Genomic DNA, 25,628 nt, shown 5'->3' on the forward strand with positions numbered 1-25,628 from the left:
ATTTTCTTACTTTTATTGATATTTGGTATACTGCTCTTGTATTAACTGCTTTCTTATACTTGCTGTTGCTGTAGCAAATCGTTTTTTTGATTTTACTCCAAGGCAGTTATATAATTTTTGGTAAATGATCAGACATTTTACAGCCAATATATACTTCCTTTCCTTTTCTTATATTCCTTTATTTGTCAGAAGTTCCAGAATCTTGTTGAATAACAGAAGTATTAATAGAAAGTGTTCTCTTATTTATCACTTGAAGGTGATTATTTTTGATATTTCATTATTAAGTATTATATTGGCTTTGGATTTCTGAAAAATACTCCTTACCAAGTTAAGAAAGTTTGCTTTCCCCTTGGTATGCTAGGAATCTTAATCAAAAGTAATGCTAAAATTTATAAAATGCCCTTTGGCTTCTACCAAGATTACATCAGCCTATTCCCTAACTTTGAACAATTTTTGTACTCTTGAATAAATTTGATCAGGTAAAGTGTATTGCCATTTCAGTGTACGGTTGGATTTGATATTTCATAATTAACTATTTTTATTTGTGCTTATTAGATAGATTGGCCCATGGTTCTGTGAAATATTTATCAGGTTTATTGTATCAAAGTTATGCTTTCTATAGTTTTGTAACAATTAAATAATACCAAAATTAACTATTCATCAGTATTTGGTAAAAATTTCTGAGAAAACAAACATGGCTCAGAACAATTTTGAAGGATTTTTTGACAAAATGTTCAACTTTTCCATGAATATTGATCGATTTAGTCTTCCCATTATTTATTTAGCCAAATTGGTTGTTTGTAGTTTCCTAAAAAAATCTACTTAAAAATTTTATTTTCAGAAAAGTACAAAAATTTTATTTAAAGATTATAATTTCCTTTGATTATTCCCCTTTTCTGTTTTCTAATATCATAGCTGTGTTCAGTTAGGTTTCCTTTGGCTAGACTTGCCAGGGATTGATTGGTTTGTTTTGTTTTTATAACTTTTCAAATAAAAGATCACAGTTCTTATCAATAAATTGTAATGTTCGGCTTTTTCATTTTTAAGCCATTGCTTTTGGATTCTTTTACTTTCTTTTGATTTATTTTCTTCTTTTTAATTTCTGTAGTCTTATACATTTAGATTATTTTAAGGTTACTTTAGATTACATCAAACAAAATTTCTCATAAGGTAAGATTTGGCTACAATTCACAAGATTATATTATGTTAACAGGATTCTTTTTTCCTCTTTGACACAGGAGTTATCTAGAAGACTATACTTTTATTTCCAGGTGATTTCTAAAAATGCTTTCTTTTGATGTTCATGTCAGTATTTATTGCATGGAGTCAAACATAATTTCCTATACAAAATTATTGATTTTCAAATATATATATATTTAATTACACAAGTAGCATATGAATACATTTTTATTTTGAGTCATATAATGTAGATAAAACTATTTCCTCCAATTCCATTTCTAGTGGCAGCAATAGTTACTGGCTTATTGTATATCATTTCAGTCTCTTTTCTATTCATCTGTGTCCTCTCACTAGGAACTGGTACCATTCTGTACTTGTTGTATGTAGCACTCTGACCCATGCATGCATGGACACTGCCCCTAGCTGCAGACTGCTGCCTCACTTGGGGTTGTTAAGGGGATATAGAGAGGCCGATTCATCTGGTTACACCTGCTGGAGTTCCCCAACTAATCACCTTCTCCATTACTCTTGATGCACCCTTGCTCACTGCATCTGCCAACCCAGAGCATGAAGTAACTCTTTTATAGAAGTTTTTCCTACATCCATTTTGACCGTACATTTCTTCTTCAAGTGATTGTGTTTTCCATCTTTCAGTTATCCAACATAATTTTGTGTAGTCAGTATTCATTTATAGTTACCAACACATTTATCCATCCAATATTCTTGATTCCCTCCTTGAATTTCCATCTTTTCAAATGAAATCATTTTTACTTTTGCTAGTAGAACTCCCTTCAGCATTGCTGTGTAGGCCTCCTAGCAATAAATTATGTGCATTTTGCTTTTTTATTTACTTTTTGCTTCTTTTTGTTGTTTGTTTGAAAATGTCACCATGTAAGGTTCATTTTGAAGATTGTTTTTTGCACCTTGGCCTTTAGTTTCTTTCAGAACTCTAGAGACAGCATTCTATTATCTTCTGGCTTCTATTGTTCCTATTAGAGACAGCTGCCAGTCATTGTTGCTCTTTTGTAGATAATGTGTATTTTTTCCTCTGGCTGTTTTTTTTTTTATCTTCTCTGTCTTTGGTTCAGCAGTTTTATTCTGAGTTGCATAATTGTGGTTTTCTTTATACTTATCCTGCTTGAGGGTTTGCTGGGCTTCTTAATCAGTGGATTAAATGTAGTTTATCTACTTTAGAAAATTCCCAGCCATTATCTCTTTGAATATTGCTTCTGCTCTATTTCTTTCTTTTTGCCCTCTGAAACTTCAGTTTTACATGGTAGACTTTTCATGCTTGTCCTGTATGTCTCTTACATGTGTTTCTTCTTTTTTCCTTTTCTTTTTTTCTTCCATGCTTTACTTTGTGTATTTTTCACTGATATGTTTCCAGTTCGCAAGCCTTGCATTCAGCAGTGTCCAACCTATTGTTAAACTCATACACTGGGTTTTTTAATTTAATTTTGAAATAATTTACTTTGAAATATTTTTATCAGAAAAGTTGCAAAACATTAGAATAAATTCCCACATTCTATTCATCCAGATTCCCCAGTTAATAGTTTTATATTTGCTCCATCTCTCTTTCTAAAGATAGATAGATAACTGAGTGTGTTCAAGGATTGGATACCTCTTTGTGAATATTTTGAGCAAGTTGAAATCATTATGCCCTATAATCTCTAAATATTACCATTAACATTTCTCCCAAAGACACTCTCCTACAGAGTAATCACCAAGCCTTTCAAATCAGAAAATGGACAGTGATAAATACCACCATTCAAACCACAGCCCATTACTATTCAATGTTCTAGGCTTATATTGAAATTTCCCTACCTCTATCCTTGAATCATCCACTTTTTCAGGGAGCCCTTGTTTTTGATGAAAATTGAAACCTATATACTTGGTATGTTAATTGCGACTCAGGTGTCATTGCACTTAGGCTCTCTCCATGGTTAGAATTTTGAAATATATGTATGTATTCATGTGTATGTACACAGACATACTCACTTACATTAAGTTTTTTTCTTTCCTTTCTTTCCTTTCACTCTTTCCTTTCTCTTCCTTCCTTCCTTCCTTCTCTCCTCTTTCTCACCATAACAATAGCAACGAGTTATGTTTTCTCTTCCCCTCTTCATATTTGTACATTTCTTTTCCCACAGTGAGAAATCCGGCTTTCATTATAGATACTTTCTTGATCAATCCACCTTTACATAATTAATTTCCTGAATATGCCAGGTACTGCCACGGCCAACTCATCACTCCTGCTTTCATCTCCAGGCAAGTCATCATTTTTGAACTCTTCTCCCCAAAAACCCTGGGCTGTTTGATATGCCACTGCCTCCATGCCCCTGCCTCCACCTTTTTGGCTGTTAGACACATTGCTAACTGTGCATCTCAACTTACTCTCACCTTCACCTCCCTGATGCTTCTTCTGATGGGCATACAACTACCACCACATGTAGCCCCATGCATGTTTCCTTGGACACCAGGCACACTGCTGCCTCCACATGGCTTTCCCATTGTGACTTCCTTTGTCCCTATGCATACCTCTATCTGTGTGCCCACCACCCTACTGTTGGCTATGGATACTCTGCTATCTCTATTGGCCCCTTCCACTTCTGTTTTCTTTAAATATTTGTTAACTGCAGATTTATTTTTTTATATTTATAATGCCTAAAGAAATGTTTTTATAGATTCCTTTTACCAAAAAATTCCCATTTCCTTATTGACTTTGCATTTCATTTTCTTAAATATATTCATAAAAATTATTGGGTAAATTCTTATCTGCTGACTACAATATCTTGATCATCTACAATTGTGTTTCTGTTGTTTGTTTTTTCTCTTGATTATTGGGCAAATGAACTTGATCTTCCATGAATAGTAATGTAAAAAATGTTAGACATTATGTATAATAAAAGCATACAGGGTCTAGATGATATTGTCTTCCACCCAAAAGTGTTCCCTTTTTCTTCTGTTGGGCAGGTAGAATGGCTGTTGATCACCTCAATCGAGTCAGTGATTATTTTGAGTCAGAATCTGGTTTCAGTTGTGCTGAGTGTACCTCCAAATAACTTCTGTTCTTAGGGTGTAGCCTTCCAGGGCTTTCAATTGAGAGCCTGGAGGATCTCTGTCTTCCCAGCCCTAAAAGATTACAGCAGGTTTTCAGTTTAGCTCTTAACCCTCCTGTTCCATGAAACTTTAAAATTTATCAACTTTCTTGAAAGGAAGACTGGCAATGTATTCAGGACACTCTATAGTCTTCTGTGAAGGCTAGAGATCTCTGTTGTTGCTTTCTATGAGGGGCAGACTGTAGCTTTGCTCAGAATCTGTAAATATTCCCATCAAAAAACCACCTATAGATGATTAATGTCAATTCCCTACTCCCTCTTATGTTTTTATATCTTATTTCTTATGTCTCTGGGTTCCTATTCCCCATAGCAGTTCTTTGATTCTTTAGCACCATGATACTGTGGGGGATTTCACTTTGCACTTCAGAAGTTTGAGGGCTACTGTTTCAGCCTCCATACAGTCTCAGAACTCGGTTATTGTCTTAGCCATGTATTTGGGGTCTCTCACATCCTCAGTGAGTCACAGAGCCCCATATAACTGCTAAAAGTTTTGCGAGTTTAATTTTTTTCCCCAGCTGCATCTTTCTGCCTGGACTCATTCTGATCCTTAGCCTGCTCTCCAAGTGGCAGTTTTGCCAAGGGAAAACAATTGTGACCATCATCAAGTCATTACTGGAAAGTTCTCGCTTCTCTGGAATTTTAATCTATTTAGTTCTTGTTTTTAAAACTCTTGATTCCTTTATAAATATATAATTTACCTAGGTTTTCCTCATTGTTATTAGTCCAAGTGTTGGCCTGCCACACTTACCAAATCCTTTCTGGAAGTAGAAATTCTCTCTGTTGCCCTTAATGAATTTTTAAAAATATTTTACACCACTTTATCATTTATTCTAAGTACAAAACATGCTTTCCACCACTGTTGGTAGCAGAAGTCCTGGAATTGGTTTCTATATATTTTCAGATCCCATAAAAATGAATTCAGTTGAATTTGACTAATGTAAATTAGATTTATGTGAATAAAGGGTAAATAGTTATGTTGATCTTTGTTGCAATTAGAGAAGTGGTACAGGTTTCCCATTCTAGCACTCAGTATTTGAAATTGTAACTCTGCTAGGATTCTGCAGTATTTCAGCTCACTGTCTGTGTGCACTGACAAACACTATCAGCCCTCTCTTTTCTTATCCATTAAGCAGGACCACAAGATGCAACACACACTTTCTCATTGCTTCACAATTTTTTCTTCTTTCACTTTCATTCAGTCACTTCACAATAGCTATGTGTTAAGCATAGGAGATTTGTCAGTGAAAAAGTAGTCAAACTCCTCATCTTTATGGACATTACATTGTAGTGGGAAGGGACAATAAACAAAAGCAATAACACTCTTCATAGTTGACATATAATTCTAAGCTGTGTACCTATTGGTCTTAAATAGGGGAGAGACACTCAAGACATAAATAAAATGTAATAAAATCCAAGCCCTACAGTTTGTAAGGGACTTGGACAAGAGTCCTTAAGGATAGGACAGGTGGGCACTACCTGTAACAATTAATGAAGATGTAGTATTCAGCTTCTTTATCTCTGCTGATAAAGTTTTCTTTATACATTGTTAAACTTTGATAGTTATAGTTTTAAGTTGGAAAGGTTGAAAATGTTGTGATGTACAGGAATAAGTAAAATGATTTCCTATAGTCTGCATCTTGGTTTAAAAACATGTACACCCTGGAGTTAAGTTTCAGGTGCCCTCTCCTATGAGTCTATCCTATACAAGATTTGTAACATCTCCCAGGTTTCTGCTGGTTAGACCAGTTTTTGTTTCCAGAATTTTCAAATTTCTTGCTGGTCCATGAAATAGGAACTTCTTCTTACCTCCTGAAAATATTAAAAAGAAACTTATACTCTTCTTCCTATGATGAGGGGTGAGTAACTGGTGAAAATGGGAAGGGGGGGCCTATTTTTAAATTCTCTTTCAGATGAATGTTCTCGCAGAATAATTTTCTCTTCTGCCCAGGGTAAACTTACTAGGTCAAGCTCTGCCCTAATAAGAGAGGTCAATAGTTTTACATAGGTATGTTCATTTTTGCCAGAGGGCCAAGCCACACTCTTTAAATCAGCTTAACCAGCAACAGAACTGACACTGAGTTCCAAGCTGGCTCTCTTCTCCACTGACTAAGAATCTATAGACAAAAGGAGAGATTGATCTCTCCAAGACACTCAATAAATTCTTTTGAGTTACTCCAGAATTCCAAAGGGCCATATCTCCCCCCAAATTTCTGGTATTTGTATTATTTAAGCTTCTCCCTTTCCCCTGATGTCCTGTAATATGTATGCTTTAGGAGAGAAAAGCTCATAAAATGTAGGAATAATATGGTTTGATAAGTAGAATACGAAGGTTATACTTATACAGAGGAGGAGCTTGGGTGGGGTCGTAGGAGTGATGGAGATGAGGATAATGCTGGAGTAAATGTCAATGACAGTCTGAGAGAAGCAAAAGTGATTGACTTGGACCTGGAATTCACTATCTTTTCTTTTCTTTCCTTTCTCCTGTATGATGGAGGGAAAAGGAAAAATGATTATGAAGAAATGTATTTTCTGGCTTCAAAGAGGTTATAAATTACTATAATAGGAACTTTTTGAAAGAAAATGAAATTAAAAAATACTAAATCATTGCACTGAAAGTTATTCATGAAAATTGGGACTAAGTAGAATCAAAATTACCCCGAAGTCACACTCCATACAAGCAATATGGACATGTAGTGAGACATTTAAGGTGTTGAAAGAACAAAACACCAACCTAGGATTCTGTCCTAGGCTGTCCTTCAGAAGTTAGAAGAAATACTTTTAGACAAGTAAAAATCATGGAAATTTGTTGCCAATAGACTTGCTTTGGAAGAAATAAATGTTAGAATAAGTTCTTCAAAGAGAAGAAAAACATATAGGCTAGGCTATAACTGAAGAAAGAATGTTACAGAAAAAGTAAATAAAGGTAAAATAAAACATTTTTTTTTCTATTTTTTTCTTTGAGACAGAGTCTCACTCTATTGCCCAGGCTGGAGTGCAGCAGTGCAATCTTGGCTCACTGCAACCTCTGCCTCCCAGGTTCAAGGGATTCTCCTGACTCAGCCTCCCAAATATCTGGGATTATAGGCGTCTGTCACCATGCCCAGCTGAACTTTTATATTTTTTTGTAGAGACGGGATTTCACCATGTTGGCCAGGCCGGTCTCAAATTCCTCACATCAAGTGATCCACCTGCCTCAGCCTCCCAAAGTGCTGAGATTACAGACATGAGCCATTACACTTAATTGATCTAACAGAACACATTTTATTCAAAATAATGATAGCAACATTGCATTTGGTGATTACAGTTTATGGACAAGTGAAATGAATGACAGAAATGTTATAAGGGATAAAAGTACAAAATCGAAATGTAATGGTAAAGGGGTCAACTATCCAAGAAGACATAACAGCCTCCAGGATAAGGTACTTCCACTATCTGTGAAGTGATATAGTGTTACTTAAAAGTAGAATTGGATTATTTGTAAGAGAATATTTCAAACTCTATGACAACCTCTGAAAAAAATTTTTAAAAGAAGTATAATTGATATAGTAAGAGATGATAAAAATGGCATTAATATAAAATGCTCAATCAAAATCATAAAGTCAGAAAAGCAGTGGAAAACAAACAAAAGAAAAGCACAAGGGTAATAAATAGATACTATTCCAGATATTAATCTAACTATATAAATAATAACTTTAAACATAAATAGTCAGTCTAAATATACTAATTGAAAGATAAAGACTGTCAAAGTGGATAAGAAACATGTTGTATGCAAGAAACCTAGTTAAAATATAATGATACACATAAATTAATATGAAAGAATAGAAAAAGAATATACCATAATAACACTAATCAAGAGGTAGCTGAAGTAGCTATATTAATCTGAGACGAAGCAGACTTCAGAACAATAAAAATTAGCAGGAATAAGGAGGGGTACTACGTAATGGTAAAGGGGTCAACTATCCAAGAAGACATAACAGCCCTTAATGTATATGCCCCTAACAACAAAGCATTAAAATACATGAGGCAAAAATTTACAGAATTTCTAGGAGAAAAAAAATAAATCCACTTTTTTAGTTGGGGATGTCAACAACCTTTTATCACTAATTCACAGATCCAGTAGGCAGGAAATAAGTAATGACATAATTGAACCAAACAGCACCATCAATTACCTAGATCTTATTGACATTTATAGAATATTTCCTCCCAAAGCAGCAGAATATTTATTCTTCTTAAGCTCATACAGAACAGTCACCAAGATAGCACAAATTCTAGATTATAAAGCACCCCTTAACAAATTTAAAAGAATAAAACTTACATGAAGTATGCTCTGAGACAACAATAGAATTAAATCAAATACTGCTAACAGGAAAAAAGCTAGAAAAACACAAAATATTTGGAGATTAAACAACATATTTTTTCTTTTTCTTTTTTTCATCAACGTCTATTTTAAGTTCCAGGTTTACATAGGTAAACATGTGCCATGGTGATTTGCTGCACAGATCAACCCACCATCTAGGTGTTAAGCCCGGCATCCATTAGTTATTTTTCCTGATGCTTTCCCTCTCCCTGCCCCCTCAACAAGCCCTTGTGTATGTTGTTCCTCCCCATGTGTTCATGTATTCTTATTGTTTGGCTCCCACTTGTAAGTGAGAACATATGGTGTTTGGTTTTCTGTTCTTGTGTTTGTTGAGAATAATGGCTTCCAACTTCATCCATGTCCCTGCAAAGAACATGATCTCACTCCTTTTTATGGCTGCATAGTATTCCATGGTGTATATGTACCACATTTTCTTTATCTAGTCTATTATAGATGGGCATTTGGGTTGATTTCGTGTCTTTGCCATTGTGAATAGCGTGTCAGTGAACACATGTGTGAACATATCTTTATAATAGAATGATTTATAATCCTTTGGGTATATACCAAATAAAGGGATTGCTGGGTCAAATGATATTTCTGTTTCTAGATCTTTGAGGAATCACCACACTTTCACAATGATCGAATGTTCACATTCCCACCAACAATGTAAAAGTGTTCCTTTTCTTCCACAATCTTGCCAGCATCTGTTGTTTTTTGACTTTTTAATAATCACCATTCCGACTGGCATGAGATGGTATCTCATTGTGGTTTTGATTTACTTTTCTCCCTTTTTTTTTTCTTAAGATGGAGTCTTATTCTGTCACCCAGGCTGGAGGGCAATGGTGTGATCTCAGCTCACTGAAACCACCGCCTCCTGGGTTCAAGTGATCCTCCCTCCTCAGCCTCCTAAGTAGCTAGGATTATAAGCATGTACCACCATGCCCAGCTAATTTCCAGTAGAGACAGGGTTTCATCATGTTGGCCAGCCTGGTGTTGAACTCCTGACCAAGTGATTTGCCTGCCTTGGCCTCCCAAAGTTCTGGGATTACAGGCAAGAGACACTGCACCCAGCCTGCATTTCTCTAATAATCAATGATGTTGAGTTTTTTTGTCATATGTTTGCTGGCTTCATGAATGTCTTCTTTTGAGAAGTGTCTGTTTATGCCCTTTGCCCACTTTTTAACGTTTTTTCTTGCAAATTTGTCTAAGTTCCTTGAATACTCTGGATATTAGACCTTTGTCAGATGGATAAATTGCAAAACTTCTCTCCCATTCTATAGGTTGTCTGGACACTCTGATGACAATTTCTTCTGCTGTACAGAAGTACCTTGGTTTAATTAGATCCCATTTGTCAATTTTTGCTTTTGTGGCAATTGCTTTGGTGTTTTTTTCATGAAATCTTTGCCTGGGCCTATGTCCTGAATGGTATTGCCTAGATTTTCTTCTAGAGTTTTTTTAGTTTGGTAAACAACACACTTCTAAACAACAAATAGGTCAAATAAGATCAAGATAAATTTTAAAATATTTTGAACTAAATGAAAAATGAAAGTACAACTTATTCAAATTTGTGGAATGTAGGGAAAGCAGTGCTTAAAGGGAAATATATGGCATTAAATGCATACATTAGGGAAGAAGGCAGACTTAAAATCAATAACCTAAAAAATTAGAAATTGGAAGATGAAGAGTAAATTAAATACTAAGCAGAAGAAATAAGAAAAAATTAGAGTATCTATAAATGAAATGGAAAACAATAAAGAAAATCAGCAAACCAAAATCTGGTTCTTTAACAAGGTAATTGATTTGGCAAGCCTGTAAAAGTCAAAAACAAAAAAAAAAGAGAGAAGACACAAGTTACTAATATCACAAATGAGAGGGAAGTCATTACTACTGATCCTATCCTATAAACATTAAAATAATAATAAAGGAATATTATGAACAACTCTATGCCCACAAATTTGATAACCTAGATGAAATAAACAAACTCCTTGAAAGACACAATACCAAAATTCATACAACCAGAAATAGACAATTTAAAGAGGGCTATATCTATTAAAGAAATGGAATAAATAATTAATATAGTCTAAAACAGAGGGAACCAGGCCAGGAAGAATCACTAGTACATTCTATGAAACATTTAAGGAACTAATAACACCAATTCTCTACAATGTCTTCTAGAAAATAGACCCAGAGAGACTACTTCTTAACTCATTCTATGAGGGCAATATTACTCTGATACCAAAACAAGAAAAACAAAAAAACTACAGAGCAGTATCTCTCATGAATACAAGCAACATTCCTCAACAAATTATTAGCAATGAACCCAACAATGTAGAAAACGAATTACACAACATGATCAAGTGGGATTTATTTGAGGTGTGCCATGCTTGTTCAACATTAAAAAATCAGTTAATGTAACCTATCACATCAACAGATAGAAGAAGAGATATCATATGATGATATAAATAGATGCAGAAAAAGCATTTGACAAAATCCAACATTCATTCTTAATAAAGACTTAGCAAACTGGGAGTAGAGGGGAATGTCTTCAATTTGACAAAGAGTAGCTCTAAAAAACATATAGCTATCATCATACTTAATGGTGAGAAACTAAATATTCTCTCCCTAAGATCAAGAACACTGTAATAATGTCCCTTCTCACCACTCCTATTCAACATTGCACTGGAAGTCCTAGCTAATTTAATAAGATAAGAAAGGAAATAAAAGGGATACAGATCAGGAAGGAAGAAACAAAGCTGTTTTTGTTCACAGATATCATGATTGTGTATATAGAAAATCCAAAAAAATAAATTAAAAAACTCCTGGAACTTGTAAATGATTAAAATAACTAGAGCATACAAGACTAAAAGATAAAAGTCTATTGTTTTTTCTATAAAACATCAATAAACAATTGGAATTGGAAAGCAAAAACAAAACACTATTTACATTAGCACCAAAGAAATGAGATATTTAGGTATGTATAAGACCTACATGAGGAAAACTACAAAATTCTGATGAAAGAAATCAGAGATCCAAATAAATTGTGAGATGTTCATTCTTATGGATAAGAAGACTCAGTACTGTTAAAATGTCAGTTTTTTTCCATTGTGCATATAGATTCGATGCAATCCCAGTCACATATCATCAAGTTATTTTGAAAAGCTATTTCAAAAGTTGGTGTGGAAAGGCAAAGGAACCAGAATAGCTAAAACAAACAAAAGTTAGAGGACTGATACTACTTGATTTCAAAATATACTGTATAGTCCTTAAAACAGGTATAGTATTAGAGAAAAAAATAAATACATCAACATCACAGAACAGAGAGTCCATAAATGGACATAAATATAGTCAACTGACCTTTGACAAAGAAGCAGAGGCAATACAATGGAGCAAAATTAGGCTGGAAAAACTGGACACTCCTGTGGGAAAATAAATTAATCTGGACACAGACCTGACACCGTCACAAAAGTTAACTCAAAATGGATCATAAATTTGAAATGAAAAATTATAAATCTTCCAGAAGATAACAACATCAAAGTGAGAAAATCAAGAAGACCTTGGGTTTGAAAATGAGTTTTTAGATACAACACCAAAGGCATGATCCATGAAAAAAAAGTTTAAGTGAGACTTTCTTAAGATGTAACACTTCTGCTCTGCAAAAGACACTCTTAAGAAAATGACAAGCAAGCCATAGACTGGGAGAAAATGTTTGCAAAACATATGTGATGGAGAAGTCACAAGAAAATATACAACAAACTCTTAATAACAGTAAGAAAGTTAACCTAAGTTTAAAACAGGCAAAGAGCTGAACAGACACCTGACTAAAAAAAGCATTCAGATGGCAAATAAGCACACAAGGTACTCTACATCACATCTCATTAGGGAATTTCAAATTAAAATAACAATGAGATATTATTATATACTATAATATTACATACTACTATACTACTATATACTATACTATTACATTTTAGCTGCTGTAATAAGATGTATATATACTATATATAGTATATATACATATTACTATGTAATAGTATAGTATATACTATACTATTACAGCTGCCAAAATTCAACATTGACAACACCAAATGCTGATAAGGATGTGAAGCAATAGGAATTCTCATTTTTTTCTCATAGGAATCTAAAATAGTACAGCCACTTTGGAAGACAGTTTGGCAGTTTCTTACGAAGCTAAAAATAATCTTACCATATGATCTGGCAATTGTGTTCCCTGGTGTTTATCCAAATGAATTGAAAGCTTATGTTCACAAAAAAACCTGCAAATAAATATTTATTAGTAAGCACCAAGAATTGGAAACAACCAAGGATAAAGACACTGTGATACATCCATACAATGGAATTTAATTCAACAATGAACACTAATTAGTTAATTATCAAGCCATAAAGAGACATGCAGGAACCTTAAATGCAGGTGGCTAAGTGAAAGAAGCTAGTAGGAGAAGGCTGCATACTATATGATTCCAACTATATGACATTCTGGAGAAGACAACACAATAGGACAGTAATAATTTCACTGGTTTCCAGGGTCCCAGGGAAAAAATTAGCCAAGCATGCTGATGTGGTGTGATCTCAGCTCACTTCAACCTCTGCCTCTTGGGTTCAAGCTATTTATCCTGCCTCAGTTTCCCAAGTAGCTGGGATTTCAGACATGCATCAGCATGCCTGGCTAATTTCTTGTATTTTTAGTAGGGATGGGGTTACACTATGTAGGCCAGGCTGGTCCTGACCAGTAATCCAGTACTTTGGGAGGCTGAAGCGGGTGGATCACCTGAGGTCAGGAGTTCAAGACCAGCCTGGACAACATGGTGAAACTCCGTCTTTATTAAAAATACAAAAATTAGGTAGCCGCAGTGGCGCATGCTTGTAATTCCAGCTACTCGGGAGGCTGAGGCAGGAGAATCACTTGAGCCCGGGAGATGGACGTTGCAGTGAGCCGAGACTGCGCCTTTGCACTCCAGCCTGGGTGACAGAGCGACATTCAGTCTCAAAAAAAAAAAAAAAGGCCAAGAGCAGTGGCTCAGGTGTGTAATCTCAATACTTTGGGAGGCCCTGGAGGGCAGATCACGAGGTCAAGAGCTCAAGACCATCCTGGCCAACATGATGAAACCCTGTCTCTACCAAAAATACAAAAATTAGCTGGGCATGGTGGTGTGCTCCTCTAGTCCCAGCTACCCATACACCTGTGAATTGGCCACTTGGATGTGAAGGCAGGAGAATCACTTGAACCCAGAAGGGGGAGGCTGCAGTGAACCAAGATGGTGCCACTGCACTCCAGTCTGGTGACAGAATAAGACTCCATCTTAAAAAAGGAAAAAAAAGATACCAGGAAGTAACCCCACATATCTCCTTATACCACCATTTTGCTGCACGTAAGAGAACACTGTACTCCACTGGCTTAAACAAATAGGGGGTTGTTTTTCTTACATAACAAGAAGTCTGGAAGGAGGTCACTGTTCACTTGGTTCAGCAGGTTGTTGATGTCAAGGCAAATATCTCTGAAATTCTCTGTTCTTTCTCTCACACTTATAAGACAGCTATCCACCTCCAGCGATGATACACATAGTGAATTCAGAAAAATGGGGAAAGAAAAGGACTACGCTAGTGAAATATGTCTCAGCAGTCCTTCCAGTAGATTTTGATTTGACTCAGAATCATGGCTTGGCCCAGTCACCTCATTATATTCCAGGTAATCTTCCAAACGTCCTCATGGGTCTGATGATCTTCTACAGCCAGAGCCTAGATATCAATGATGTGGGCCATGCATCTGCTTTTGTGACGGGTGAATTTTTGAGGGAAATGGCAATTGGATGCTCAGCTCCTGGGGGAACAAGGTGTCAGAACACTCTTTGGTTCTGACAGGCCTGCTAAGGTACCCTCGGGTGAGGGAAGCTGGTGTTCTCTGGGCTCTCAGATGGCCAGCTTCACAGATAATTTAAACTGGCTTTTGGCACTTGGCAGGGTGGCTCAATGGCAAATCTCTCTCATGGCAAATCCCATGTCTCGTGAAAACAAAATAATGGTGCTTAGTTAAATTTTGTTGCACTCCCCTTTTGTGCTGGATGTTTATTATGCTAGTTTTAAAAACTGACTTTCAACTAGCTTGGTGGATGACTAACACACGGGCCCAATAAATGGACTGTAGGCATTTTAGCTGCCTTCAATTCAAGGGAAGAAGTTACTTAATATGGTAAGAGTATCAACCCATCCTATCATCCCTGTATTCCACATTTCTGTAATACTGCTTTTCCCAGAGGCTATCAATTTCCCCAAAGCCTTGCCTTCCATGGACAGAGTCTGTGTCCAAAGAGGATAGTTTAATTAGCTGCTTCACATATCTCAAACTATCGGAAAATAAGCTTTCCATCTTACATAGGAGAGGGAATGCCCACTGACAGCCTCACCTATGGATTGGCTACTTGGATGTGAAGACCATCCCAGGACAATTCATATTATATTGGGGACAGTCATTGTACAGGAATGCCCAATGGATGAGATGCCACAGACATCTTGAGAAGATGCCATGATTGCATTTAGTATAATGTGAAAGTGCTTTCTAGGTGGTAGAGTACTAAGCAAATATAGGCATTATTATAGAACTTCAACCAGAGCTGGCCCTTGGAAGATGAGTAGAATTTCAGCAGATGGAGAAGGTAATATGAATCATTAGTGCTCAAGGGGTATGGAAGAGTAAAAATAAATGCTGAGTTGGGGAGGAAATAAGTGTTCCTATAACAACGGAATACATAATTATTCCGCTGCTGTTACAAAGTTGAAAAACTGGGTTAAGGTCAGCTAAACCACAGAAGATGCTGAATGCCATGCTAAGGGAGTGCGATTTCCTGCAGGTCATGGGAAGTCACTGACAATTTTTGAGGAGAGGAATAATCTAATCTGATCTATATATTCGGGAAGATAATCCTAGTAGCAGTGATAAGGGTGACATGGAGATGCAAATGCGGAGACAGTAAGACCACTTACAGAGCTTACTCAATAGAGGAGAAATAGACTTGAAGGTTTAAATTGAAGAAACATAGCAGAGAACAAATTACTGGAATTATACTATTGATGGGAAATTGCGGTAGCAACCATTAGTGGTCTCCCACTGTCTGCTTTCTCCTTTGCATTAGTCTGCTTAGGTTGCCACAACAAAGTACCACAAACGGGGTGGCTGAAGTGACAGAAATATATTGTCTCTTAGTTCTAGAGGATACACCTCTGAAATCCAAGTGTCAGTGGGGTTAGTTACCTGTGGGGGCTGTGTGGGAGAATCTGTTCCACGTCTTCCTCCTTGCTCCTAGTGATGGCCGGCAGTCCTTGGTATTTCTCCTGTGTGTTTCTATCTTCTTCTTCTTTTCTTTTCCTTTTTTTCCCCCTGAAACAGGGTCTTGCTTTGTCACCCAGTCTGGAGTGCAGTAGTGCAAAAACAGCTCACTGCAGCCTCGACCTTCCTGGCTCAAGCAATCCTCCTACCTCAGGACCCCTGCTTCAGTCCCAAGTAGCTGGGACTGCAGGCAGGTGCCACCATGCCTAATTAATTTTTGTATTTTTTTTGTAGAGATGGGGTTTTGTCATGTTGCCCAGGCTGGTCTCCAACTCCTGAGGTCAGGTGATCCCCACCCATCTCAGCCTCCCACAGTGCTGAGATTACAGGTGTGAATTATCACACCTGGAATTTTCTGTTTCTTTTTCTTTTTTCTTTTTTTAATAAGGACACCAATCATATTGGATAAGAGATTGACCCTACACAAGTATGATGTCCTCTTGACTAATTATACCTGCAATGTCCCTATTTCCAAATAATGCCACATTCTGAGAAACTGGGGATTAGAACTTCAACATATCTTGTTGGGGGACACAATTCAATCCACAACATCTCATATGCATACTAATGGACTTCTGATTTCCAGCTGGCACATTTCCACCTAGCTGTGGCCACATGGATGAATGTAGGCCAAAGAGGTGAAGGTCAAAGTGTTGTGTGACAATATCTTCTGCAAATCTTCCTTAAGGGTCAGTGTACAGGTCCCTTTTGACCCATCTTCATGTTTTCCTCTACCCTGCTTTAAGAAATAGAGTTGTCCTTTTACCACTATGTAATGTCCTTCTTTGTCTCTTTTGATTCTGTTGGTTTGAAGTTCATTTTATCAGAGACTAGGACTGCAACCCCTGCTTTTTTTTTGTTCTCCATTTGCTTGGTAAATCTTCTTTCATCCCTTTATTTTGAGTCTTTGTGTGTCTTTGTATGTGAGATGGGTTTCTTGAATACTGCACACTGATAGGTTCTGACTTTTTATCCAGTTTTCCAGTCTGTGTCTTTTGATTGGGGTGTTTAGACCATTTACATTCCATGTTTTTGTGTATATAAATATATATATATATATATTGAGATGAAGTTTCGCTCTTGTTACCTAGAATGGAGTGCAATGGCACGATCTCGGCTCACTGCAACCTCTGCCTTCTGGGTTCAAGCAATTCTCCTGCCTCAGCCTCCCAAGTAGCTGGGACTACAGGCGCACACCACCATGCCCAGCTAATTTTTGTATTTTTAGTAGAGACAGGGTTTCACCTTTTTGATCGATGGTCTCGATCTCTTGACCTCATGATCCACCCGCCTTGGCCTCCCAAACTGCTGGAATTATAGGCATGAGCCACCAGGCCTGGCCTCAATGTTAATATTTTTATGTGTGAATTTGATCCTGCCATTTTGTTACCGGCTGGTTTTCTCATTAGTTGACTCATTTTCTTCATTGCATTTTTGGTCTTTGCCAACTGGTTTGCTTTAGCAGTGACTGGTACTTGTTCCTCTCCATGCTTAGTGTTTCTTTCAGGAGCTCTTGTAGGGCGGATCTGGTGGTGACAAAATCTCTCAATAATTGCTTGTCCATAAAGGATTTTACTTTTCCTTCACTTATGAAGCTTAGTTTGGCTGGATATGAGATTCTGGGTTGAAAGTTCCTTTTTTTAAGAAGAATATTGGCCTCCACTCTCTTCTGGCTTGTAGAGTTGCTGTCAAGAGATCTGCTGTGAGTCTGATTGGCTTCTCTCTGTGGGTGACCTGACCTTTCTCTCTGGCAGCCCTTAGCATTTTTTCCTTCATTTTGACCCTGGTGAATCTGACGATTACATGCCTTGGGGTTGCTCTTCTTGAGAAATATCTTTGTAGAGTTCTCTGTATTTCTTGAATTTGAAATTTGGACTGCCTTGCTAGGCTTGGGAAGTTCTCCGGGATAATATCCTGGAGTGTGTTGTTTTCCAGCTTGGATTCATTCTCCCTGTCATATTCAGGTACACTGATCAAGAGTAGATTCAGTTTTTTCACATCATCCCGTATTTCTTGGAGGCTTTGTTCATTTCTTTTCACTCTTTTTTCTCTTGTATTGCCTTCTCTTTTTATTTCATTGAGTTAATCTTCAATCTCTGATATCCTTTCTTCTGCTTGATCAATTTGGCTATTAAAACTTGTGTTTGCTTCACGTAGTTCTCGTGCTGTGTTCTTCAACTCCATCAAGTGATTTATGTTCTTCTCTAAGCTGGTTATTCTAGATAGCATTTCGTCTAAACTTTTTTCAAGGTTTTTGCTTTCTTTGCATTGAGTTAGAATGTGTTCCTTTCTGAATCCTGTTTTCATCAATTCTTCACACTCCTTCTCAGTCAAGTTGTGATCCTGTGTTGTTGAGGAGTTGTGGTCCCTTGAAGGAGAAGAGGTTTTCTGGTCTGTGATGGTTTCACCTTTTTTGTTCTGGTTTCTTCCCATCTTTGTGGATTTACCTGGCTGTGGTGTCAGAGAGCTGCTTGATGAGGTCGCTTGTCTGCCTGTGGGGGCACTACTGGGTTTCTAGGGACTCCTTCAGGTTACTTGGGAAGCTTCCTGTGTCTTTTTTGTTTATGCTGGGAGATTAAGCCCACCTCTTCCGCTGACTTGTAGGTGCTGCTGGGTTGTCAAGAACACTGTCCTGTTGCTACCTAGGCTTCCTGTGTTTTTTGTTAAAACACGTAGCCTAGTCCCACCCCTCTAGTGGTGCGTTGTGCCTTTCCTCCACTGGGCTAGATCATTCAGGGTTCATCTCAGACTGTGGCACTGGCTACACAACCCACTAGAGTCAGAGCTTAATGGTAAAAGGATCAATCCAACAGGAAGAGCTAGCTATCCTAAATATATATGTCCCCAACACAGGAGCACCCAGATACATAAAGCAAGTTCTTATCAACCTAAAACGAGATTTAGACTCCCACACAATAATAGTGGGAGACTTCAATACTCCACTGTCAATATTAGACAGATCAACAAGACAGAAAATTAACAAGGACATCCAGGACTTGAATGCAGAGCTGGACCAAGCGGATCTAATAGACATATACAGAACGCTCCACCCCAAATCCACAGAATATACATTTTTCTCAGCACCACATTGTACTTACTCTAAAACTGACCATATCATTGGAAGCAAATCACTCCCCAGCAAATGCAAAAGAACAGAAATCATATAACAAACAATCTATGGGCCGGGTGCAGTGGCTCACGCCTGTAATCCCAGCACTTTGGGAGGCTGAGGAGGGTGGATCACGAGGTCAAGAGATCGAGACCATCCTGGTCAACATGGTGAAACCCCGTCTCTACTAAAAATACAAAAAAATTAGCTGGGCACAATGGCGTGTGCCTGTAATCCCAGCTACTCAGGAGGCTGAGGCAGGAGAATTGCCTGAACCCAGGAGGTGGAAGTTGCAGTGAGCCAAGATCGCGCCATTGCACTCCAGCCTAGGTAACAGGAGCAAAACTCCATCTCAAAAAAAAAAACCAAAAAAACAGTCTATCAGACCACAGCGCAATCAGACTAGAACTCAGGATCAAGAAACACCCTCAAACCCACACAACCACTTGGAAACTGAGCAACTTGCTTCTGAATGTTGACTGGATAAACAATGAAATGCAGGCAGAAATAAAGATGTTCTTTGAAGCCAAGCAGAGTAAAGATACAACTTACCAGAATCTCTGGGACACCTTTAAAGCATAATAGAAAGGGAAATTTATAGCAATAAATGCCCACCAGAGAAGAGAGGAAAGATCTAAATTGACACCCTATCATCAAAATTGAAAGAAATAGCAGAGCAAGATCAAAAAAAAATCAAAAGCTAGTGGAAGACAAGAGATAACTAAGACCAGAGCAGAACTGGAGGAGATAGAAACACAAAAAGCCCTTCAAAAAAATCCATAAATCCAGGAGCTGGTTTTTTGAAAAGATCAACAAAATAGACAGACAACTAGCCAGATTAATAAAAAAGAAAAGGGAGAAGAATCAAATAGATGCAATAAAAAATGATAAAGTGGATATCACCACTGATCCCACAGAACTACACACTACCATCAGAGATTACTACAAATAGCTCTCCTCACATAAACCAGTAAACCAGGAAGAAGTGGATAAATTCCTAGACACTTGTACTCTACCAAAACTAAACCAGGAGGAAGCTGAAACCCTGAATAGACCAACAACAAGGGCTGAAGTAGAGGCAGGAATCAGTAGCCTACCAATCAAAAAAAGTCCAGGTCCTGATGGGTTCACAGCCAAATTCTACCAGTTGTACAAAGAGGAGCTGGTTCTATTCCTTCTGAAACGGTATCAAACAATACAAAAGGTGGGAATCCTCCCTAACTCATTTTATGAGACCAACATTATCCTGATACCAAAACCAGGCAGAAACTTAACTAAAAAAGAAAACTTTAAGCTGATATCAATAGTGAATATTGATGCAAAAATCTTCAAAAAAATACTGGCAAACAGACTGCAACAGCACATCAAGAAGCTTATCCATCACGACCAAGTAGGCTTCATCCTGGTGATGCAAGGCTGATTCAACATACGTAAATCCATAAATGTAATCCATCACATAAACGGAATCAAACACAAAAACCACATGATTATCTCAATAGATGCAGAGAAGGCCTTTGATAAAATTCAACAGCCTTCATGCTAAAAACTCTCAATAAACGAGGTATTGATGGAACGTATTATAAAATGATAAAAGCTATATATGACAAACCTACAGCCAATAACATACTGAACAGGCAAAAGCTGGAAGAATCCCTTTGAAATCAGGTACTAGACAAGGATGCCCTCTCTCACCACTCCTATTCAACATAGTATTGGAAGTTCTAGCCCGAGCAATCAGGCAAGAAAAAGAAATAAAGGGTATTCAATTAGGAAAGGAGGGAAGTCAAACTGTCTCTATTTGCAGATGACATATTGTATATCTAGAAGACCCCATCGTCTCAGCCCAAAATCTCCTGAAACTGATAAGCAACTTCAGCAAAGTCTCAGGATATAAAATCAATGTGCAAAAGTCACAAGCATTCCTACATACCAATAACAGACAAACAGAGAGCCAAGTCAAGAGTTGTCTGAACACCCATTCACAATTGCTACAAGGAGAATAAAATACCTAGGAATACAATTAACAAAGGATATAAAGGACCTCTTCAAGGAGAACTACAAACCACTGCTCAACAGAGGACACAAACAGATGGAGAAACATTCCATTCTCATGGTTAGGAAGAATCAATATCGTGAAAATGGCCATATTGTGCAAAGTAATCTGTAGATCAAATGCTATCCCCATCAAGCTACCAATGACCTTCTTCACAGAACTGGAAAAAAACCACTTTAAACTTCATATGGAATCACAAGAGATCCCACATAGCCAAGACAATCCCGACCAAAAAGAACAAAGCTGGAGGCACACACTGCCAGACTTCAAACTATACTACAAGGCTACAGTAGTCAAAACAGCATGGTACTGATACCAAAACAGAGACATAGACCAATGGAACAAAACAGAGACCCCAGAAGAAACACCATGCATCTACAACCATCTGATCTTTGACAAACCCAGCAAAAACAAGCAATGAGGAAAGGACTCCATGTTTAATAAATGGTGTTGGAAAAACTGGCTAGCAATGTGCAGAAAGCAGAAACTGGACCCCTACCTGTCACCTTATAGTAAAATTAACTCCAGATGGATCAAAGATTTAAACATAAAACCTAACACTGTAAAAACACTAGAAGAAAACGTAGGCAAAACCATCCAGAACATAGGCATAGGCAAAGACTTCATGACTAAAACACCAAAAGCAATGGCAATAAAAGCCAGGATAGACAAATGGGATCTAATTAAACTCCAGAGCTTCTGCACAGCAAAAGAAACTATCATTAGAGTGAATCAGCAACCAACAGAATGGGAAAAAATTTTTGCAATCCACCCATCTGACAAAGGGCTAATATCCAGAATCTACAAAGAACTAAAACAGATAAACAAGAAAAAAACAAACAACCCCACTCAAAAGTGGGCAAAGAATATGAACAGACACTTTTCAAAAGAGGACATATATGAGGCCAACAAACATGAAAAAATGCTCATCATCACTGGTCATTAGAGAAATGCAATTCAAAACCACACTAAGATATCATCTCACGCCAGTTAGAATGGTGATCATTAAAAAATTGGGAGACAACAGATGCTGGAGAGGATATGGAGAGATAGGAACACTCTTACACAGTTGGTGGGAATGTAAATTAATTCAACCATTGTGGAAAACAGTGTGGCGATTTCTCAAGGATCTAGAAATAGAAATTCCATGTGACCCAACAATCCCACTATTGAGTATATACCCAAAGAACTATAAATAGTTCTACTATAAAGACACATGCACACATATGTTCATTGCAGCCCTGTGTACAATAGCAAAGACCTGGAACCAACCCAAATGCCCATCAATGATAGACTGGACAAAGAAAATGTGGTACATATACACCACAGAATATTAGACAGCCATAAAAAACGATGAGTTCATGTCCTTTGTAGGGACTTGGATGAATCTGGAAGCCATCATTCTCAGCAAACTAACCCAAGAACAGAAAGCTGAGCACTGTATGTTCTCACTCATAGGTGGGTGTTGAACAACGAGACCACGTGAACTCAGGGAGAGAAGCATCATACATGGGACAGTTGCGGGGGGGTTGGGGAGAGAGAATGGGGGGTGGAGAGGGAGGGGAGGGATAACATGGAGAGAGATGCCATATATAGTATGCACCTAAAGTAAAATAAATAAATTATAAAAAAAAGAAAAAAGAAATAGAGTTGTCAATTCCAACCAAAATAGACTTAACTCTTACAGATAAGAAGGAGGGCTTGGTAGCATTCCGAAGTGGGCCGGCCAGGGTCCTGCAGATACCGTGAGTAAGACATTCACAGGACACTCTTTCAAAAAAATAATCCAGAAATTCCAACTGCAGCCCATGAGCTGACTCTAGCACAAAGGTGGGCGCTTTTTTAATTTTTATTTTTGGCTGACACAATTTTAAAATATTTAAACAGAAATGTCTTTACTAAAAAAGTAAATGGCATTTGCTCCAGTTTTTCAGAGACTCAGTCATGCCCTATTACCTTACATCTAGCTTTACTTAATTATGATACATGCCTGATCTCTAAAGGATGTGACTATTATATCCTTTAAATATTCAACACTTATTTAGAATAGAGGCTGAAGGCTTCTATTCTAGAAGGACTGGAGAAGGAAGGTCCTCTGGTAGCGGTGTCCACCTTTTCTCTACTACCTAGAGCAATCTGGCTCTTCTCTAACTCCTAAATACTTCATGCAGCAAAACAAAAACTGTGCAATTACTCAAATTACAGTGGCAGTCCTTGGGATTCCTGGGCTCTTCATCACTCCAATCTCTGTCTCTGCCTTCACAGCACATTTTCCCTGTTGTCTCTGTATTCTTATAAGGACACCAGTCATATTGCATAAGAGGCCCACCCTACTCTAGCATGATGTCATCTTGACTAATTCCATCTGCAGTGTACACCCATCGGGGGTGGGGGTTTTATAACCATTTATTGTCACTCTAGAATGCTTTAGAAAGTCTCTCTCACCAGTCACTACCATCTATCCACCCAAGTAGCTTATGATAACATTTCTTTCAATATCATATAGTAGTCTCCCCTGAGAAGAATTCCAGTAAGTATATTACCTTCAACTTGCTAGCTCCCAGGGACATTTTAGCTCCCAGGTACAAGAGACTGGTACCCCCAGGCCATCTGGCTCTGTCCTGACTTTTCTAACTGCAGTGGGTCAGTTTTTGAGGAGGAAATAATGAGTATAATGAATGCATGTAGGATTTGTGTCACCAGTGACCCAACCAGCTGGACCATTCAGAGCAGAATAGCCACATCATATGTCCCAAAGATGGACTGTCAGATCAAGTGGACTTAATTGAGTCTTGCTTAATGTGCTGGATTTGGATACATGCACATGAAGAGAGAGCATTCCAAGCCTGATGAGAAGCACAGGCAAATGCACTTCTAGCACTAGAGAGTGACGGAGATGTTTCACATCTGTATGAGATCATGCAATGACTCACGACTCATCTAAACACTAATTCTTCTAACCCTTTTTAATGACTCTCCGTAGAATCCTCTGTGTTTAGAAATCTTAGAGTTCTCTGTAGCAAATACATTCCATTTTAAAATCAGTGAAAACCTGCAGGATCAACACAGCCACTAGTAGCTGCTGCTCATTTGGCTTGTAAAGAACAACTTTTACTGGGTAATAGCAAAAATAAAACAAAAAAACAAAAAACAAAAAACAACAACCCACAAAACAAACACAAAAAGCATACTTGACTAATTAAATGCATTGGCACTGCATTTTGTATCTGGCAATTTGAAAAAGCTGTAATGAGCATTCATTGTAAGGACAAAAAAGTAATTTTTACCTACTTCTTTCACTTAATCTTTCCCAACTACTCTCCGGGGTAAAAGAACTCTCCTTGTCACCTCAGTTCATATAAACACACATGAACAACACACAGTAGGTTCTAGACGTGTAGTTTCTTAATTGGTTTTGAATTCCATATAATCCCAAAAAGCAGATTTCTCAATTTAAAATACAGACATGACTGTGTATTTATAGTGCTGAAAACTTAAATAGAACTTTAATATCCAAAAACAAAGAAAAGTTTAAGTAAAATATAATGTGTCCATATGATGTGCTATGCAATCATTAAACATGATTTTTACATTTTAAATAAGAGAAAATTTTTGTTAAATTTGAGGCAGAAGAAATCTCTGTGATGCAAGTTGTTATACAGCATGTCACAACCAGCTAAGTCTATATTGTAAAAAGACTTGCAGGAATATACTAAAATGTTCAGTGTTTTCTCTGGGTGGGGAACATGGAGGAAATGTTTTTAAAAACATTTTTAAAACATTTTTTACAACTTTCCCATTTCTGGCATCATAAATATGCTATATTTATAATGAATAAAAAATAATTCAGAAGTATCTTTTGTGCAATACTGAAGATTTCTCCCACGCCCAGGCCTCTCAAAGGGACATGTCCTAACTTTCACCCTTGAAGTACAGATAAATGGGGGAAAAATTGTTCCAAATATATTGATATCATTAGAAAATGCTTATCTTGTGTAGCAGAACCAAAGGAAATGTGTAAATATTGAATACTCTAAGGATATGCATAAATACAATTCTTCCTCCTAAACTTTTAAGCAAGGACTAATAGCTATATAAAGTTGGCTTCTTGGAATACAATTTAAGGGTGACACAGAAGTTCCAGTAATTTCCAAAATTAATAGGTATTATCATCAGTATGTCAGACAGACATCCTCCCTGATATGGTTTGTGTCCCCACCCAAATTTCCTCTTGAGTTGTAGCTCCTGTAATCCCCACATACTGTGGAAGGGAACTGGTGGGAGGTAACTGAATCATGGGGGCAGGTTTTCTTGTGCTGTTCTCATGATAGTTAATGAGTCTCATGAGATCTGATGGTTTTATAAAGGGTGGTTCCCCTGAACACACTCTTTTGCCTGCCACCATGTAAGACTTGACTTTGCTCCTCCTTCGCCTTCTGCCATGACTGTGAGGTCTCCCTAGCTATGTGGAA

General features: G+C 37.5%; 1 long non-coding RNA gene across 2 annotated transcripts in view; it reads right to left on the bottom strand.

The window, feature by feature from the left end:
* LOC118152999 (uncharacterized) overlaps window positions 1-22,702 on the bottom strand; it is a 53,752-nt gene extending 31,050 nt beyond the window's left edge. Inside the window, exons 1-3 of one of the 2 annotated variants that reach the window (XR_013534583.1) lie at window positions 15,920-22,702; window positions 14,098-14,491; window positions 12,860-12,929 (exon numbers count right to left, since the gene is read on the bottom strand). This is a non-coding gene — a long non-coding RNA (uncharacterized LOC118152999). Of the gene's footprint in view, window positions 1-12,859; window positions 12,930-14,097 lie in introns of both variants that reach the window. The other variant, XR_004742120.3, reaches the window with a different exon arrangement.
* Window positions 22,703-25,628: the final 2,926 nt, after the last annotated feature.

Source organism: Callithrix jacchus, chromosome 4 (genome assembly GCF_049354715.1).
Source record: "Callithrix jacchus isolate 240 chromosome 4, calJac240_pri, whole genome shotgun sequence".
In the NCBI taxonomy this organism is placed as follows: Eukaryota; Metazoa; Chordata; class Mammalia; order Primates; family Cebidae; genus Callithrix; species Callithrix jacchus.